The 17,339-nt window shown below is 48.9% G+C and overlaps 1 long non-coding RNA gene across 1 annotated transcript; it reads right to left on the bottom strand.

The window, feature by feature from the left end:
* Positions 1-264: 264 nt before the first annotated feature.
* On the bottom strand, positions 265-11,261 carry LOC129201549 (uncharacterized). Its single transcript, XR_008575437.1, has 2 exons — positions 10,553-11,261; positions 265-2,121 (listed from the first exon to the last, which is right to left on the bottom strand). It is a non-coding gene; the product is annotated as an uncharacterized LOC129201549 (long non-coding RNA).
* Positions 11,262-17,339: the final 6,078 nt, after the last annotated feature.

Below are 17,339 nucleotides of genomic sequence, written 5' to 3'. Positions count from 1 at the left end.
TTCTGTCTTATTTCTCTTCTGTGTGAATCCTGTCCTTGTGATAGACCAGTGCCAGCTCTCATTGATATCAGGAGGGACTGAATCAAGGACTCTCATTGTTTCCTTGCTCTCCATCACTGTTCTCTCTCTTGCTTTGTTTCTTTTTTGGTTCAAAAAAGAAAAATCACACAATCAATGATATGCCAACATGAGTTTCACTTTACTGCCCCCCCTCTGGAAATGCAATAAAATTGTGAAATCACAGTCTTCAACAATATTTGACTGATGGCCTTTGAAGGTGGGACAAAAAAGTCAATAAAGTCTCATTTCTTCAGAATGTCTTCTCTGCTGCTTTTTCATATTTGCCCTGCAGGATATTTGGCAATTTTTCACACAGAGCACATAACCAAGTTGACTTATCACACGCAGTTCTTTAAAACAACACTGGAGGAATTCAAGGATTTTACTTAACACAATATTGTGAAGAAATATATCAGAGCTCTGTTTGCATTAGCTGTAATTCCCTAACGTCCCAAAGGGTCTGTTCAGCTGGAGCTGGCAATTAAGCTAAAGTTGTTTAGGCAATTATTAAGGTTTTAATCATGGAATTTTATTTGGAGTTCTATTTGGGGAAAATCATTATTTAAGAACCTCTGTCCAGATTAGACAGAGGTTCTTGGGTTAGATAAATGTCTCAAAAAGAGACGAAGATGTTATGCAGGGCATTTTCTATGGCACGGACATTTGGCACTGGTGGCTGCTCTGGAGTTTGTGTTTGAGAGAGTAGTCAGCAATTCAAACCACAATAATCCAGCGTTCCCAGACCCTGCCTGCTTATGTGGCCAATAAAGAGAAGCCATCAAAACACCCTAGGGAGGTACCTATAGATTATGGTTTGAATAGAGGCTCTGCTCCTCAGCCAGGCTATAAGGACTGACTGGGAAGTCAGAGGTCTAAACCACTCTTGGATATCAATGTCATAGGAGGCATTTCAGCAGGACACTTAAGGGCTCAACCGTCCTTTATGTTAAGGCTTAAATCTAAACCCACTGTTCGTGGGGCAAGTTTTTTCATAAATAACATGCCAGGTTGCTTTTATTGCAGGTTGTTTCATTTTTACTGCCTATGTAGAGCAGGAGTCCGGTGCCACAACCCTCTCCACAGAGGAAAACCCACTCTGTGGGACTCCAAAGCAGTTCTGCATTGGCAGGAGATTGCGAGCCCCAAGCATCTTACTTCTGGCGCAGCTCAGTCTACATGAATCGCGCTTCCCACTTGGTGGTGTGGGACGCAACGTTTCTGCAGCCAGTGAAGCAGCCATTCACACGCCCCAGCAATCTCTGAGGGACACTGCAGAGCCCATCAGCTCTCCCTGGGCTTTTCATTTGGAAGGAAGCTCTGTTCTCAGGGACAACTTTCCATGGTGTTGGCTCTGACTGTGCAGCAACGTCAGTGAGCCAAATCCTCAACTCCTGCTTAATCTCTGTCCTGGGTTTATTTAGGAGATTGACTGCTGTTTACCTTAATAAATAACAAGCAAGAGACATGCTACAAGGTAGAGCAGAAACAGAGTCTGCCCTATCTTTGAACAACACCTGAAATCATAGAGTCTTCACCCTCACTGAGGGCATTCTGGTGTTATCCTAAAGAAAATAATTATCCTAATTGCTCACTTTAAGTATTCCATGTGCTGACAATAGGTGTGCCTTATAAATGGAAACATGAAATGAAAAATAGATGAAACAACTACTCTTACAAAGAAAATACCTAATCTAAACATTAAACCCCCATCACAGCAGCAAAACATATGAGGAATGTGGATGTAGCATCAGCATCAGACACTACAAGTTAGATGTATTTGTCTAGCACTAAAAGCTTCATCAGTCCACCAGCCTTTTAGTCCTGCTTGTGCCCTGATCTCCTCTGAGAAAGCCCATCTCTCAAGATGAAGGCTTTCACGGTCAATGTGTCTTCAAGCTTCATAGCACCTGGAGCTGGGTATAATGCGAGGGGCTAGCCACATCCAGTGGAGAATATCCATTCCCATGGGTGAGACATTCCCAACTTGCAAAGTCTGGTGATGCACATCATTCTTCCAAATCATTGTCTTCTGCCAAAGGATTGAGCCCTGATCATTTCACCCTGAGGACCAGAGCAGAAGAAACAGGATGCAATGAAACAGCATCGTGTGCAATGAGTGCCCTGGCAGGGTGATAGCAAAGTCTGCAGTAACCTGTGGTGGGAAAGCTGGAGGAGAAAAAAACTCCATCTGTCTCTGCTGCGGTGCTAGCGTGGGGCAGGTCAGCATGCCCCATGTTTGGCACAGGGGGTAGAAAGCCTCATTTGAAGCCCTGGTGAACCTTTGTCTGCTCTGCTCAGCCATGCCCAAGGCAAACAAGACCACTTGGAGTCAGCAGAGATGGCTGCTGGGTGGCTGGGGGAGTGACTCTTACCTGTTTGGAGAGGACACTGGCATTTTGAGCCCAGTGAGAGGGTCTGTGAGCACTCTCTATGTACCTCAAGAGCAAGCACGGGAAGGCTGAGAAGCCTTCTGAACTGCAAACCAGCGCTGTCACGAGAGCAAACTGATAGCAGCTTGCCCTGCGTGCACTTCAGCTGGGCATTCACCGAGGGTCCCAGTGGGCTCAGGGCAGCCTCTAACATGGTGTACGGGGCCCCACATCCACCTGGGTCTAAACCACAGTAACTTTATAAGCAGCGTGAGGTGGTGAGGCACTGGGGGCAAAGGAGGTTCAATTTGATGAGCCAGAAGAGTCCTATGTGTCCTGCAGCCCATTAGGAAGCAGAAATAGGGCTTGTTAGCCCCAGTCTTAATTATACCCATCTGAATCCTGACTAGTTGCCTTGCTGCCGGTGACCGAGTACTTTTGAGTGTATCTATGTTGCAGGGGAGCCCCTATCTGAGACAAACTTGATGAGTTCCTAATTTTAAAGTACAGGTTTGTGTGACTTCAGCCTGTTCTTGCTTCTTTCTGTAGTATGTCACTGCCAGGATGATCCAGCAGTGTAACAATAGAGGCCCCAATTTGAATTTTATTCATTATGAAAATTTCAGGCAATCACATATCTTCAGGAATATATCCCTTTATATAACTGGCAATGCTCTGATATGAATCAGTCTGTGAAGTGCAGGAGATACAACTAGAAACTAGATCATGCTCTGTTCTTTAACAGTAAAGAACTATTTTTCTGTCGTATCAAATGATTTTATTCCTTCACTTCATTACTTTTCCCCTTCTCTCTCCCAATTATTTTCTTTTTTTCTTTATAACAGCTGCTTATTTGTCCCTGACCAGAAGTACGTCCTGCCCCAGGTCTGCATGCGGGTGCATTTCCTCATCACTGGGTGATGGGACTCAGTGGTATAACCTGCATGTGGGACCAGTGGGGATGCTCCTGAAGGTCATGATACTCTTTGCTCTTGAGCATGCTGCAGCAGTGCCCAGAAATGTTTGCCAGGACTATGTAAAAATCATGTACATGATGCAAGCATATTTTGAAGGACTGCAACGTGGAGCCCCAGCTCAGGCTTTTGTGCGATCTCTTTCTCATGCTAAAGGGAAGCTTCATGCTGGAATATTTTGCTGCAAAAGGCCCAAAATATGCCAAGGGATAAAATACAAATGTACGGGTGTTCTGAAGTGCACATGGGACCTGCATGTGCTGGAGATCTGTGGGCCATGAGGGATATATCTCCCTGTGGCTGCACGCCTGGGTGCAGCCAGGGTGAGCCCACACAAATGCAAGCCTGGGATGGAAACCTCCTGGCCTGGGCAAGCAGCTTTGTTACTTGTAAAAGCAGGAAGCTGATTTTCCTGGTGTTGGGTATGATTTTTCTATGGAAAGCAATTCTGTGTGTGATGCTGAAGTGTGGAAACCAGATATAGAAAAAAACCATACACTAGAGATGGGGAAAACGTTTTCCCATGGATTTTTTATCCAGTGCTAAATAATTTTACATTCAACCCCCCTTCTGGCCAAGTTTTCAAGAGGATGAATTGGCACGGTCATGCTGGGGAGGGAGAAAAGCAATTTTCCCACAAGTGCTTCAACATCCATCTGTCCATCTCTCAACAAATAATCTAACTACAGAGTGGAGATAAGCTGCAATAGGCGTAATCCTATTCATTTGGTAGATATAGCTGTCTAGGTAGAGAAGAAGAATTCACTCCTGCCTAGGCAGAGGAGCCACGTGGGCACACTCATGCCAGGGACAAGCCCAGGAGGAACCAGGCTTGGTTCATGCTGCAGTTCCAGCAGGACATTGATTTTCCCCTTTTGCAGACAATTAGCCCAAACCTTAGTTCAGTTTGCCTGCAAGTTTGGAGGAGGTGTCCCCTCCCGGTGGTACGAGCACACTCCCAGCCTTCATGACCACATTTGGCCAAACTGCCAGCCCCTTTCCGCTTTGTTCCTGGACTGCTTTTGGTGGCAAAACACAAAGAAACATGGGAATCTTCTCTCATGCTGGGTGACCTCCCAGTCCCTCCTCGCTCTTCTGAGCTGGAGCTTTTCCCAGGGGCTGGTGGCTGCAGCGGGGCAGGGGAGGGGGCAGACGTGGCTGGGCAGCACTGTGCCACCTTCGTGCATTTGCATCAGGGAGTCCTGGGAAGCAGAGGGAAACCAGGGAGTGTGCAAGCAAGAAACTAAAGCTAATGAGAGTAACTAGCGCTGTGTGGGAGCTGGAATTTCCATTTTTGTGGGGAATTCCCCGGTTTTGCAATGGGCTTTTATTCTCCGCTGGATGAAAACCAACAAGTTTTGGAATTTTCTGTGAAACTAAACTTGAGAAAGATGAGCAGATCCTTTGATGCCTGCAAAGCAGTTGTTGTCATTTCAACAACTGACAGGGCTTTTTTTTACATTAAATGAATTTCAGAACAACAAGAGAATAAGCCAAGTATTTCACCATGGAAGGGTTGAAGCAAAGTAATTTTATTACTTTAGTGCAATGCTTCCTTCCTTGCTTCAAGGATTTTATGCAATCTTTTTCTTTAGATTTTCCCTTTAAAAAAGTCCCTTAAAATGATACTTTCTCCTGGAAAAAGAATTATACGGTGTCCTGTATTACTACTGCTAACAAAGCTAAGAAATTTTATTGGTTTTGCAGCCACGGGTCCACCTCCAGCACTTTTTGAATGCTTGAAAAACAGCCCTATGGAAATAAAAAGGATACTTTTTCCTTTCTCCCAGGTTTTCTTGAGTGCCATCTGTCCTGGGAGGTGCTGGAGGTATGGCCTGGTGGCACCCGGGATGGAGACTGGTACCGGCCTGAGCTCCCCTCCTATCCCAGGGCCCCCGCCAAGGGGAAAGAGGGTGGCACAGCTGATGTGGTGAAGGATTACAGCAGCCAGCCAGGCTGGGATTGACTGAAGATTTGATGACTGTGGGAGCAGAAACAACATTCAGCCTCTGAGCAGCAGCCGTTGACGGGCTGACAGCTAATTCCTGGAGAAGAGCAAGCCCTGATGGATCTATCGGTCAGGCCAGCTCTGCTTATGTATTTACAGCTACAGGTTTTCATCAGCAAGAAGAAAACACAAACTCTTTATTTATCCATGTCCTCATTTTTTCATTAATCTTGATCGTCCTGCAGCGAGGAGGCCCTGCGAACCCAGGCGCTCGTGCCACGGGGTGCACCTCACTAGTGGTAGGAAGGGAGGAGGTTCGCGGTTTTGGGGTGTCTCCCTGAAGGAGATTGGTGGCACGAGATGCGCAGCCTGCACCACTGCTTTCAAAGTGCTGCTTTGCTCTAGTGAATTTTAAGCAACCATGTTCTCACTTGACGCACTGATTCCCACCCCATGTTTCCCTGTTAGCTGTGCCCAGAGGCACGGTCCCCTCCAGTTTTGGTGGGCACGAGAGCCACTGCAGTGCAAGCCATCCTGCCAGAGGAAGAGTGCTCCTTCAACTATGTAAATAGAAGCTCTTGCCTTCTTTCTTGGCCATATTTGTTATTTTGACTAAGTCAATCCCATCTGAATTCCTGAAAGCCAAATATCCTCATCTGCATAAGGAACATGTTTTATCTTTATGAGAAGAGCGATGGGATCGTTTCTTTGTATAGCTTTCTGGTTTGTGTCTGTACTAACTGCTTCTCTTCATTTAATTATTCATTTAATATCCGCCACCCCTTTGCTGCTACCTGAAGTGCACTTCAAAGCTTCAAAACACAAGCTAGGCGCATATAAATTTCAGTGTAAATCAAAGCAAAGAGGAATTTCGGAAAGCCATCAAAGAGCTGCATGGAAAAGCTTCTTGAACCGTCCCCGCTCCCAGCAGGCAGCCGTGATGCCCTGTGGTCTCTCCTTGGTAGAGAAAAAACTAAGGAAGGATGGTGCTCTTTCAGCACCAACCGCTACTCCAAGGATTACAGTGGGATATAGGTGCCTAGACGATCTAAAGACTGTTATTCCACAGGTTTCAATAAAATATCTAGGCCTGTCCATGAATCATGTTCCCCAAATACACAAGGGACCGTAAGTGCACACTGGTGGCTTGGCCCTGAGTAGAAGCTGGAGGAGAGCTCTGGATCCCCAGGGTGGGACGGCTCCTTCCGGCTCCCTCCCAGCCCTCCCGGGGGCACTGCCCGACCCCCAAGAGCTCTGACCCCCGGGCGAGAGATGCTCTTTGGACGCGTCAAGTTAAGGTTTAAAGCCTTCTGTGAATTAGTTGAAGTAAGAAAATTACAATGGATTTCTATTTTTTTTCCCCTAGTCCATCAGCTCAGTAAAGAGGTTTCTTTCTACCCTCTTGGTTTTGGAATAGCTTCCCTTGTCTTCAAAGTATTTAGCCCAGTTTTGTTCTTCGCTCTGCCTGCCCCGTGCTTGGCATTCTCCTGTTTCTGGTGCCTCACACTGCCATGTGCGTTGCCATGTAGGGTATCTTTTAGGGTCTGTTCCTGATATGCATCCAAGTCATCACAGCTGTCTTTTTCAACTCTTCAGTAGCAGGGCAGTTTCTCATGTTAGCTGTTTCCCTCATTACATCATCGTTTATTTTCTGCAGCCTCGGCCCTGGCCGCCTTCTTTTCAGCTGGCTCATTTCCACGGTCCCTATCCCTGGGTGGCTGTCATTTCTCATGCTCCAGCACCCTGACCCATTCAGGGGAGCTGTCTTATACATGGTCATTCCTGGCTTCAGCAAAATGTTGGGAGCGCACTCCAGTCCACGCAGAGTTTCTAGCCTCATGCTGGTGCCAGTTTCACAGCCCTTATTGCTGTCATTAGTTGTCCACCAGGCTTTTCAGCTTGTCCTCATTTTTCACCTCCCAATTCAATCTTTGCCTCTTCCTGTTGTCTTCCATTTGACATGATGTTTGCCTGCATGCTGAGCCTCCGTACAAACTTTCTGCTCTTTTGGTCCCACCTCGTCAGTTATTCTCCGCCAACCTTTCTTCATCAGTGATACCAGGTCAACAAGAGAGCTGAGCTGGGAAAATGGCAATGAATAATTTATCTGACGAGCGTAGCTCCTTTGTGTGTCATGGCATAGCCGTGAGCAGCTTGTGTTTCCCTGGACTGCCTCCAAGTCGTAGCCCCATTTAAAAAGTCTATGAATCACCAACAGTTTCATTATTCACTTATAGGCTCATCAGCCCGGGGGAAGCCAAGACCTGTGGATGTCCAGCCTGGGTCTCACCAAGCCCCGGCCCCATCAGCCTGCAACTTGCACCCGGGTCCGGCACTGTTGGACGAGTGATTTTCCCCGTATCGGTGCCTCGCTGCTGATACCCTCCGCTGGAAGGAGCAGGTGAGAGATTCCCCTGGGGGCTGAAAATCTGGTTCCCACACACTTATGGAGGAGCACAAAACCAGTGAGGCTGGGCTGGGCGCGTATGCGTGGCGGCTGGCTCCCACCGGGGTTTTGAGGGGACCAGGGGGCGAGGGGCTGTTCGTGGCGCATGGCTGGGAGCCTTCACCCAGTTCCCATCGCAAGGCAATCTCCTGATATAGACTTCTCCATAAGGAGTCGCATGGACTACCAGGTAATTTTAAAATCTAATTTCAGCATCAGTTAAGCCAGAAGAAAAGGTTGTCGGGAAGCTGAATAGCATGGGGAGACCTCTGACTCTCAGAAATGTCAAGGATTAATCAGGGAAACCTGTGCATAGGACACCTCTTTCCAAGTAATCCTTTTAATGAAAAATGGGTATATAAACTGAGCCTAGCCCATCCTCCGCTTGTAACCCTGCTCACAATTAAAAGACAGACAGGCAGAGCAAATGCAAGCGAGAGAGCATTGCGTGCATTGCTAATGGGTTGTCTTCGTTCTCTGCAGGGACGGGATTATTTCCCTCTTAGCTTCCAGCACTGCCTTTGCACGGTGGACTGCAATGATGATTAATAGGAGGAAGAAACCCATTGACCCAAACCAAAGCCCATTACCGTAAATGGATGCTACCCATTGATTTCGCTGCATCCTTCCTCCCGCAGCCTGGTGAGAGCCGATGTCCCTACGGCCGGTCTGCAGCGCTGCTGCCGCTTGGAAACTACTCGGGTTGGGAAGGTGGGAAGGTGGGAAGAGGACTGTGTCTCTGGGAGACCATGGCAAGCTCAGATCAACCCACCTCTGTGTCCCCATCTCCACCAACACCAGTCCTTCTGCAGCAGGTTTTGGCTCTGGCATATCGTGACATTGCTTCCTATGAAACTAAGGGTGTGTACAGTTGTCCCAAATTACTTTCAAAAATCATCATAGTGATGAAAACCAGTAATAGGCCATACAGGACCTGGGACGGGGGTGCAGCTCAGCTGGGTACGTAAACCCCCTGGACGTGGTAGGGTTCACCCCAGGGGTCTGCTTCACAGCTCACTGACTCGAAAGGCTCAGGAAGGGAAAAAGGCTCTTGAAAGAGCAAGTCCTGGCAAAGGAAGGCTGCTTCTCTCAAGGGAGGATGGCCGGTCACATCATGCAATCAGATGCATGCAGAGCTGGCCTCATCTGTTGGAGTTAAAAGGTCTTTCAGGGTTGAAAACCTTCATTTTTTGGGATACCCTCATCTGGTTCATGGGAGGTGACCAACCTACAACCCGGTCATCTTTTTCTCCTTGAAAAGCTTCCCCTTTATATTGTCACATTGGAGCCTGGAGGTCCCATTGGTGTCCAGTGGCACAAAAGCCACCGCTCCAGACAAATGCAAGATGTATGCAGCTCCTTTCTTGCAATATCATTGCAAGACCTAGGCAGACAACAAACTGTAGGAATGGGTTTGCCTGGATATTCACAAGTGGGAACAGGTATGACTCTAAAAATGGAGGCAAAAAGACCAATGGGCAACAGACACAAATGCTAAGCAACAGCAGAAGAAACCCTTGAAATACGCTGAATACCACCCCGGGGCTGTTTTCTCTCCAGATGAAAATAGCTTGCAAGACTCTAAATATTGGCTATATGTCTGGATACAGCAAAATGGCATTTATAAGTCAGAGAAGGTTACTTTTCACCTGGGATCTGCTAAAAATGTTATTAGAACAGTTTAGAGAAAGTTAGGGGTATTAACCATGGGCACTTGGAGCCCCGTCTGCAGCACAGTTTTATCCCCATAAAGCCAGTGATGTGGCAAAGCAAGCCCCAGTAATACCTAGATGTGCTTCCCCCTGCAGCCTCACCATGGGGCTTATGATGCTTGGAATACATAGTGTGCTTGAATTTGTGAGATTTGGAATTATTTCGAGGTAAAATCTGACAAAGATTTTTTTTAAAAAACAAGCCTACATGTTTAAAGGGCCAGAAAGACAGAAAAGAGGATAAATGAGGCAGGAGTTACTATTAGTTATTCAAAATATTATTTTCAAAATGGGAAAACCCTTCCTCACTCTACTCCACCATCCTCCTGCCACCTGGAGCCCATGAGCCCCGGGGTGCCCTGAGTTCAGAGAGCACATCTATGGGGGCAGAAAGGACCGTTTGCCTCCCTGTTCTGTGCCAAGTGCTGCCCTGGCCTCTATCTGCTGCGTGTGGCACTCACTGGCAATATAAATCAGGGTTTCCCGAGCTGCGGTTGTAGCCTGCACAATAGGAGTTAAATTAATGAGCATGTGGCCTCCTAAAGGCAGGCAGATCCCCAAGGCAGGGGCAGGCAGGGAGGGAGGTGAAGCGCCTGGTCCCTCGGACCTCACACGAAATGCAAATGCATTGCCCTGATTTGACCACGGGGAGCTAACAGGGAAATAACCGTGCCCGCTGGGCCAGCCCCGGGCAGCTTCTCCCCCACCTCTGCCTCTCCCAGCTACCCAGCCTGAGCTCTGCTCTGCGGTAGCCAGTTTTCCTGGGGGTGGCAGAGGGAGCAAAGCCTGATTTCCTACCAAGCTGGGGCCAAAATCTTCACCCCTCAGTTGCTCATCTCCTTATCATGCTGTAACTCACGTCCTATTTCCCACCCCTATCCCCAGCTGGCAACCAGTATCTCTGGTGGGAGATGGGCCATCTCCACGCGCTGCTGTCATGCCCCCCAGCTCCCTGCGTTGGCCATCGGTGGATCAAACCAGCAACAAATAACCCAGCTCACACTCCTGCCTTCCCACGTTAGGTCTCCATCCCTCTCACTCACCCAGCCGTCACTCCTGTAGGGTCTTCTCACCGCTGGGACCACCATCTGCCTGCCAGATCTAGATAGAGATGATCAACGGCATCAAGAAGCTGTTGAGAGCAGGCAGACCCAGCTTGTTTCCTGGCTGGTGAGACAGATGGACAGACAGCTAGCGTGAGCTTACGCATCTCGTTTCCTCAGAAATCGAGGCTAAAATTAAGTTTCCGTGCTATGACAGCAGCAGTTTCTATGATGATGAGAAAAGGGAGCTCTGGGCTCACTGCACAGCGTGGACAACTGAGAGCAAAAGGTCAAATGATACATATTTCCGGCAATAAAAACCTCCCGATAATGCAAACTTTCTTGTTTCTACGGCTGACAAAGAAATCCATCTCCAAGTACAGAAGTAGAGACACAGAAAATAAGGCTGGAAAAGCCTTTCACTATAAATCCAGTCTCACACTCCTCATCTGGCAGCCCCTGCCCCATGTCTCCCATGCAGCCCCAGCGTGGGGGGGTCTGTCTGCCGCCCGCTGGCTACGCATCCGCCCACGCTCCATGACTGTGGTGTTTCGGGGAGCCTCCCAGAGACATCCTCATGGCCAGCTGGACCTTCACTTGTGCAACGCTAGGTCCCAGCCCACGTACTGCCCACCCTCGCTCAGCTTCCTTGGAAAAACAGTCAAGCCTTATTTAGCTCATCCTCCCTTGCAGAAAAAGCTGTGCACCACTTGAGCCCAGGACAAAGCCTGTTCTGCCCATTTTATCCATCTTACTGAGGAGGGCAGGACACAAGCGGCCCGGAGCAGTAAGGCTGGGGTGCAGGACTTGGCCCCACTGCCCAGCCACATCCCTTTCAAAGGGACGGCACCGCTGCTTGCCAGGCTCATGCCGGCCCACGGCGTATCCATGGGATGTTTCCAACCGCAGGGGAAGAGCACAGCGATCATTCTCCTGCTGTGTTCGTTTCTGCTGCGTCCAGCAGTGGTCACAGCAAAATGACACTGACGCTGTGCAGGTGGTCCCCAGCCCAGAGCCCCCATGAGCTGTCTGCAGCTGTAGCTTGCTTTTCTTCCTTCCCACCCCACTTCCCAGACCAGAGGGGACACCCAAGGGTGCTTCCCAAACAGCACCCCTACACCACCACGCAGTGAACACGAGCGGGGGTTTGGACGGAGCAGCCCATCCCCTCTGCCCAAGGATAGCTCATTCCGACCCGACCCTCCCAGCTCTCCTCGGAGGAAGGCACAGGAGGCTTTGCCCAGCTGGTGACAGCCTTTGGGATCTATGGCAGGAAAAGAAATCGAAAAGGAAATTAAAAAATACTGTTAACAGACAAGCGCTGAGACCAGCATCTCCTGTGTCCAGCCACAGGGTCAATGGGCCAGCGCAGGCAGGGGATGCTGGAGCCTGTGCCAGCAGCAGCAGGCAGGGAAGGGGTCAGAAGCCCCTCTGAACCTCACTTCGGGCAACTGATCTCCAGCAAAGCCTGTCCAGGAGCTCAAACGCTTTCTTCTCTTCAGAGCTCAGCTGCGGCTCTGCACCGCTGCACACATATAAGTCTCAATAAAATGTACTTTAAAAATAGATGAGCAAAACCCAGGGGCTTCTCCTCAGGCAGAGAAGTAGCCACTGCTGAGCGCTCCTCCGCTTTACTGCGGCTGACACACTCATGCTACCGGGGCGTTTGCAACTGCCCATTTTTGTTCCTCATCACATTTTGCTGGTACCGAGGAGACGCCAACGCTTTGCGCAGAGAAGCAGGGAAGGATTACCTGCAGTCATCACTTCCAGCCGTGCCCGTCTCAGCAGGCAGAGCGTGAGCATCCAAGATGCCCTCCGATTTGGAGCTGTCTCTGCAAGCATTAAATAGCCAATAAAAGAAAATTTTGCATATGAGTAAGATACACCGCTGGGATGGATTTCCTCCCCATCTTCTCCTTCTTCTTCGTGGTTTATAGGAGATGCAGCACGTGCTGCACCCTGACACCCACATGCTGGTTTTGGGATGCTCTCTGTGGCAGCAACATAATGCTAACAGGCTTTCTGTGTTCATGAAATCACAAAATAACGCATGGCCTCTGCCAGGACCCCCGGTCAGTTCCTGGTGAAAACCAGGAACACCATAAAATGGAAGTGGCTCAGATGAACGGCAGGGACAAGAGGGGAAATTTCCTGGTGTTCAAGCAGAAGCCGCAGCCGAGGGATTTTGCTTTTCAGCCAGAATTTCACCTGGCTGCAGCCATCCTCCTGGCTCCCCCTTTGACATGAATCTCAGTCGACATCTCCTGTAATTGGATAATTATGTCAATTACGAGGGTGAGGGAAAATTTTCAAGCTCGGAGGTGCCAGCACAGCCTCCTGGAGCCAACCTCTCACCACACAGCCAATGCCTATGGCTTGGGAAGCCTTCTGCATCAAGGATGAAATCCACCCCTAGGAGAGATGTGCCAGGACAAAACCATGTGCACACGCATGGTGCGTGGTCAGGGAAGGGCCAGAGCTGAGCTACAGCCTACTCACCCCTGGCTCCCCGATCTGGAGGTGCCTCTGGGTCTGTCCATGCCCACTGATGCTCAGGGCTGTGGTAGTGGTAAGCTGCTGCCCCCGTTCCTGAAACACCACGATATGTGGCTTTGCTGCACAAACTGCTGTGAAACCAATGCATTTCTTTTTCTCCCTCTTCTTACCAGCAGGCAAGTGAACCATCTGACCCCATGAAAGCCATGGTGTGTGCCGTGTGCCCGAGAGAGACCCGGACCCCACATCCCTGCTGCAGAGCCTGGGAGCAGCAATGCAGCGAGCACAGCCCTGCAAGGAGCCGGGGCTGTGTGGAGAGAGGCGAGGGGCCAGCAGCATCCCCTGGCACAGGGCACGCACCCAGAGGGAAATGTGTGGAGCTCCGGAGGGTTTTCCCCAGGGGCTCCATGAACATTATATCAAGGTACAACCCAAAGTCATCTGACAGCTCGAAAACCAGCTAAGCAGTAGCCAAAACTTGCTGGAGGAAGTAAAAGTGTCTTCAGTTACCTCTGCTCCCTGCTGCAGGATGGTGTTGCTCTAAGTGGGGGTGCAGCACGGCTGTGGGGCAGAGCCAGGGGCTTCTCACCCCAGAGCAAGGAGCAGGAGGGGGATCCAGCACGGACCCTGCCTGAACCCTCCAAAATAAACACTGGATTTCCACCACGCAGGCTTGTAGTGAAGTCTAAGAACCTCTCTGGGGCATTTGTAGAGAAGGTCTTATTTATTCATCAGGAATTGCCTTCTTGTTATGTCATTGATGGCAAATAGCCTCGCAGAAGATGGAGTGGCAGAACGAATCGCAGCTTCCAGGGACAGAGCTTTGCTGTGACAGAAGAGGGGAATGCCTTCGAACCAGCAAACAGCTGGGGCATGGGAATTTGAAGCTTTCTTGCAACGTGCCCAGCTCAATAGGCAAACCAACGAGCTCAGCAGTCTGTAGGAAGAGTGGGGAAGTAACTGCGGATAAGTGATCTCAGAGGGACGGGAAGGAATATATTGATTTAGGGGCTTGGAGACCACTTTCATGCAGAGGATGCACAGGAAAGCCAGGGCTGTTTAGCTGAAGCTGTACAATTTTTTTGAAGCTGGGAGATAATCTGCCAGAGGGAAAAGATAGCCCGGATAGGAAACAAACCACCTCATACTTTTGTCTCATTATCCATGAATTTTTTTGGCAGAATCATCTGAATTGGAGACACTGCTTAGTGCAACGGAGAAAATAAATTATCCTTTCAGACTGGTCTTTCTTACATTTATCTTAATATGGATCGCCTGCCTCGCTCCAAGCTAGAAGGCGAAAGCTTTTAAGTATGCAGGGGTCCTTACCACCCACCATGCAAAGCCACCATCATTCAAGGCAGGACTGGAGAGGACCTTTCTCCTCCTCATCCCCAGCACACACATCACAGTTTTCCTCCTCTGTACCAAGCAGAGCCCCATCGGAGGATGCTGCAGCCATTCCTGCTCCTCCCATCCTCCCCAGGGCCACTTCAAAGCCTCGGAGTAGGTTGTCCAGGTAGGATGTCCTGATTCTTTTTCCTCAGAAATTTTCAAGACCCATCTGGACCCTGAGTAACCTGGCCAGATCTCACAGCTGACCTGGCCAACCTACTCCGAGGCCTGGCCACCCTCAGGGTGGATGTTCGGTTATGAGGCAAAAGGGCATTTCCAGCCTGGCTGCCCCCAGCGAGGCAGTCCCCTGGTCTCTGTGGTTGTGGGGGGAACAGGGCTTTACATTTGTCCCAACTGAATTTCATGAGGTTCCTGCTGTCCCATTCCTTCAGGCTGCCTAGATGTCTCTGAGTGGCAGCATATTGACCAGTCACCTCAGTTCAGTGTCACCTGCAGACTTGACAAGTGCACTCTGTTGCCTCCTCCAGGTCATTGATAAAGATGTTGAACAGGACAGGTCCCACGATAGACCAGTGGTACCCCACTCGTTGCTGGGCTCTGGGTAGAGTCAGACCCATTAACCTCTACCCCGTGAGCCTGATCATCCAACCAGGTTTTTACTTTTAACCCATCTGGATGCCCACCCATCCAGACCATAACCTCCTAATTTGGATACAAGAATATGTAGGAGAGGTCACTCCATGATTTTCCCTGGGGACCAAAGAAAGGGGTGACCAGCATGTAGTTTCCAGGTCATACTTTTGGCTGTTTGTTTGGGGTTTTTTCCCACCAAGATGGGTGCAACACTTGCTTTTCTCCCAGTGTTAGGAATCTCACACGCTCTCCATGACCTTTCAAAGGTCAGCACAGTTGTCGTCTCCAAACTGTATTTGCGGACTCGTGTGACTCAAGTGAGCATGGTGGCAAATCTTCCAAACTTCTTACCTTGTGCTCTTCAGTCCAAACAACAGCAGTGAGTAAGAAGATGATGGTATATGTGCAAAGCTGGTCTCTGCTAAAGGGAATATTTTTCAAAGGAAATATTAATGAACTTTCCAAGGAGGAGGACCATGTGCATGATTTTGCATCTGGTGAAGGAAATCAGGGTGTAGATTCGAATCGCTAGCACTAGGAACTCTCCTCTCCACAAATTTTGTTTTCTCTTCAGTAATTATTTAGAAGTGTGCTAACAACAGTCTTCCTGAGATTGGTAGCTTGCTTTTGAAGACAGTAGACATGACAAAGCTTTAGGAGGAATAAAACATAACAGCAACAACGGTGAAGTGGTACCATAATCAACTAGGCAGATGAAGGTGTCCTCAGATTCCTCTGTGGCTGGCATTTGTACCATGGGCAGAGTGAACGAACAAGCCACCATCAGAAGGACCACTCTCCCCTTCTAGCTCATTGCAGGAGGTCCTCAAAGGAAAACTATGGGAGAGGAAGACTGACCCAGCCTGGATGCTGACTCAGACATCCAGAAGGATCCCCATCCCAGAGGCACTTGACTCTGGTCTCAAAAGGGACTGAGATCTCCTGAATTCAGAGGAGGGACAAAGTCTTTCAGTGGGAAACTTCCATCACAGCTCTCACCATGTTTGGTATGGGCCAAATGCAAAAAAAAATATGACTGGAGTCAACAGAAAGCTTTCCATGAACTACTGTGGGAACCAGACGGGGCCACATTTCTCAGTACCTTTTTCTTTTTGCTGCTCCTGTCTATTGGCAATCCTTGGAGACCAGCCAAGTCTGCTTCCTGTGCTCCTCATTTATCAGCATACTTCTAAAAATCAATAGCCTTGCACTGGCTACTTCTGTTAGTGCATTATCATTTCCTGCAACAAGGATAGCTTGACAAAATGAAGTTTCAGCTAATAAAGTTTGTAAAACAGTTGTGTTGACGCCTCGTCTCCAGCACTGTGTAGGCCATTTCATACATTTTTTTTCTGGAGGAGACTCGCTCCATCCCTCATCCATTAATAGGAATCACTTCAATTTGAATGACACAAACATCCTCTAGGTTCAATGGGCTGTGAGCCCTTTGCATCGCTGTCAGCACAAAGGGGCTGAAAGGCTCCATCCACGTGCAAATTGCACATCTGCTAACACTGAAACCTCCCTCATGGCACACGTGGTCCTTCACATAAATGAGAATCAGCCTTTCTGATTTCCAAAATATTTGCAGCAGAGCACATGCCTGCTCAGAGGTGGCACGCAATTGCTGAATGGTTCCCAACTAACGCAGCCCAGTCACAACTTGTGGCCTTTGAAAGGAAAGAAAGGAAATTGTACAGCAATTTCCAGTTTGCTGATAAATCCCAGGGTAGTCTGGGCTGAGGACGACTGAGCAAAATCCATCAGGCAGCTGTAGCTCTCAAATAGTTCATCAGGTCAGTTCGGTTTGACAGATTTAACAGACCAGTTCATACAACAGCATCATGTAACACATGAGCTTCATGTATTTTATATAAGGTGGATCCTCAGCTTTTAAGACAGATGCAAAAAAAGCACTGAGGAACCAACACAGGAGTGAAGCTAAATGGGGCAAAATCAGTGCAGCATCCTTTCCCATCTGCCCTTTTCCTAACAGGGATATTTTGTCATCTTAAACTTGTATTCACATGCTGGTAGGAAAGTTTCTGTTCCCCCTTCTCATCGCATGTGAATATTGTCCTGCCACTTGGCATAACCCCAGGTATCCTGGGGTACATTAAGAAGAGCATGGCCAGCAGGTCAAGGGAGGTTATCCTCCCACTCTACTCTGCCCTCGTGAGGCCACATCTGGAGTTCTGCATCCAGTTCTGGGCTCCCCAGTTCAAGACAGACAGGGAACTACTGGAGAGAGTCCAGCGGAGGGCTACGAGGATGATGAGGGGACTGGAGCATCTCTCGT

The sequence above is a fragment of the Grus americana genome, chromosome 1 (assembly GCF_028858705.1).
Source record: "Grus americana isolate bGruAme1 chromosome 1, bGruAme1.mat, whole genome shotgun sequence".
NCBI classification, from domain to species: domain Eukaryota; kingdom Metazoa; phylum Chordata; class Aves; order Gruiformes; family Gruidae; genus Grus; species Grus americana.
This window is presented reverse-complemented; position numbering and strand designations above follow the sequence as displayed.